Source organism: Microtus ochrogaster, chromosome 10 (genome assembly GCF_000317375.1).
Source record: "Microtus ochrogaster isolate Prairie Vole_2 chromosome 10, MicOch1.0, whole genome shotgun sequence".
NCBI classification, from domain to species: domain Eukaryota; kingdom Metazoa; phylum Chordata; class Mammalia; order Rodentia; family Cricetidae; genus Microtus; species Microtus ochrogaster.
The window spans coordinates 57,215,832-57,218,843 of record NC_022016.1 but is presented as its reverse complement, the minus strand read 5'-3'; positions in this window follow the sequence as shown (position 1 = coordinate 57,218,843).

Here is a 3,012-nt window from a genome sequence, read left to right as displayed (position 1 = left end):
AAAAAAAAAAAAAAAAAAAGCAAACCCAAACACAGTGCCCACTCAGCCTTGAGACTTACTAAGTGTAACTGCCTCAGAAAAGCCAGGGAACCCTTTTCTGAGGAACAACGGGCTCTGGTTCTGTTATGCATTCCCTGGGGACAAGGGACAGGCACAACTGCTCTTATAGTGCCCTGGGTATCCATGGGTGGTCAGTGTCTTCTCTCTTTCCTTAGCCTGGCAGCTGAAGGAGCTGGCACCACACTATTCTGTCTCCAGCATCAGGGGTAGCACTTGAAACACAGGTGCTAGTGAACGCTGGATAGTCAAGAATGAATGTTTCTCAGGAGGCAAGAAGCTGCAGCATCCAGCAGGCCTTGAACACAGGGTGCTGAAGCCTTAGATAAGCAGAGCTGGTATTCTGGAAGCCAGCTGCTTCCAGCTGCCTGAGTCCTCATGGGGGCTGTCTTGCTTCCTGGCTGGGCAACACCTTGCACATCCCTTTTTGTGGTTTTAAATAATTTATTTTGGTCACACAATCCCACCTCTAGCCATGCAGCTACTGTTAGCTGCTGGGAGAGGGAGAGACTTCCCGAACAGTGTGGCCTCTGGGAGTCAACCATGCCCCAGTTGAAGACTGCACACCCACGGATATTTTGGGCAACATAAAGTGGTCTTGAAGGATTAAAAACACAAAACGAAACAAAAACCCAAGGGATACAAAGTTGGATGGATAGGAAATGGGGCGTAGATCTGGGAAGGAGGATCTGGGGGAGGGAGGATGAAAGTGATCAAAACATATAAAACTCTCAACTAACAAAAAATAATAATTATAAAACAAAATGTTTATTATTACTTGCATATGTGTATATGTGTACCATGGAGTGTGTGTGCTCACACTTGTATACCGTGGAGTGCGTGTGTGCATGTACGCATATGTGTGTATCATGGTGTGTGCGTGCACATGCAGTGTACCATGGTGTGTGTGTGTGAGTGTATGTGCATGTGTGTGCGTGTGTGCATGTGTGCATGCATGTGTACCATGGTGTATATGAGTAGGTCAGGGAACAGCTTTGCAGAGTTGGTCCTCTCCTCCACCTAAGTAGGCTCCTGGGACTGAACCCTCAGGCTTTGGGGCAAGGGTGTTGCCTGCTGACCGGCTTATCAGCTCATCCTTGCAAACATCTCAGCCTTTCTGAGCCTCTGTCCCTTTATCTGTAATAAAGGGGAAACTAGTTTCTACTCAGTAGGGTTAGTGTGAGGATGGAATGGGTGGGAAGAGGCAAAGTGGGGGTCCCCCAGATCATACATGCCTATCAGTGGGGACTGACATCATTTTCAGAGGGGACAGTCTGGGAGGGAGGCTGCTTCCCTCTTCTTTCCTCAGGTGTGGGGTGAGGTCAGCTCTGTGGGGTTCTAGGACAAGAGGCTTGAGTAGTCCAAGTCCAGTCCTCCAGCACTGGGGTTGGGGGAGCATGGGATGCCATAGGTCATTCACAGTCCCATTTCTGCCCTGGAGCTAAGCCAGGGAGCCTCAGAAGACCAGCCGAGCCTTGACAGGGAAGAACTGCTCCTCTGATAGATATCCTGACTCTGGCATCCTGAGGCTGGTGGCTTCCAGAGGTCACATTTTAGAACTGGAGGCAATTTGGTTTCTCTTGGACTCTGAAGGAGTGAAGAAACTTCCCTGAGATCTCAGGGGAAGTGGGTGGGAGGCAGCAGGGCTGCTGTCTCACTGGAGGGCAGGGGTCAGGGGGTATAGAGTTCAGGAAGGAAGTAGGCAGGAGGGATGAGGCGGGGATCTGTAGGAAGAACTGTGTGACTGACAGGACCTGCACAGAGTGTGCTCCAGGCACAGCTTCTTCTCTGTGGGGTGCAGTGAAGGCAGGGAGGGGGTGTTGGGAGACAACGGCCAGGGCTTCCACAGGGCACCCCTTGTCATTCCTTAACTTTCTGCTCTGGGGCCAGGGCTCTTGTTTGTGCTTGGGATGCTCTTGCTTTCCCCTTGGGCTGCAGGTGGGGGTCAGATGGCTTCCTCCTAGGACTATCTGGATCTACCCCACAAAACCCGAGTTCTGCCTCTGCTTTGAGCATAACCTATGGGGATGGAACTTGGGCTGTGTCTCTGGGCCTCTTCTAGAAGTTTCTGGACTCCTCAGCTGCATGCTTCGTGTCTCTTCTCATTCACAGCCATGATGTCATCCCATGGTTTGCTAGAAACAATCAGATCTTAAGCTTTAAAAAAAACTGAAACAGTAGCTGAGGCTAGCTTTGGACTTCTGACTCTCCTGTTTCTATCTCCTGAGTACTAGGTTTTTGAAGAGTGATTCCCTCCCCTCAGCTCATATCCGAGTTGTAAACCTTGTTCCATGAGTGGTTGACGCAAACTATTCCTGCCCCAGATCTCTCTGTATATGCTACTCTAGTGGAAGGCAGGTCCTGTCTCAGACATGTCAACTTAGATCAGGCATCCAGTTGCCACCGTCAGCTTCACTGCTCGGAGATCTCTGGACTCTTTGAACCTCACCACCAGCAAATTCTGTAGGCTTCAGGTAGCTTGACTGGAAGACCCTTAGCCTCTGAGTGATGGGAATTAGGGGACCAGATCTCCAGCTTCCCTGCTTTTCCTTTAAAGGAATCTCGGGGCTGTGCTCTACTGCCCCCTGGAGGTCCCTGGCGGGAGAAGGCTTAGTTGCTTATGAAAAAACTCTCTTGGGCCATAGCACATTCTTCATTAGTTAGCTCCCTTCTCTGCCTCTCCATTTGGAGTTTCTCTGGGATCACACCATTCCCCGCAGTGGTTACCATTATAGAACCTGTCTCAGCCTGGCTTTGGGTCTACAGTAAGATGCCTCTGGGGTGGGCAATGCAGTCATAGCGTTTCCTCAGGACCCCTCCTGCCTGCCTCTTACCGGCGACCACTCCTCACAGATCTCGCTTTCTAGTTGGCTGTGGCTGGTTTGTCCTTGTGCTGAAAGGGACTCTAAGCCTAGTGCATCCATTGGCTTTGCCGGGTTCAGTGCGACCACTGAA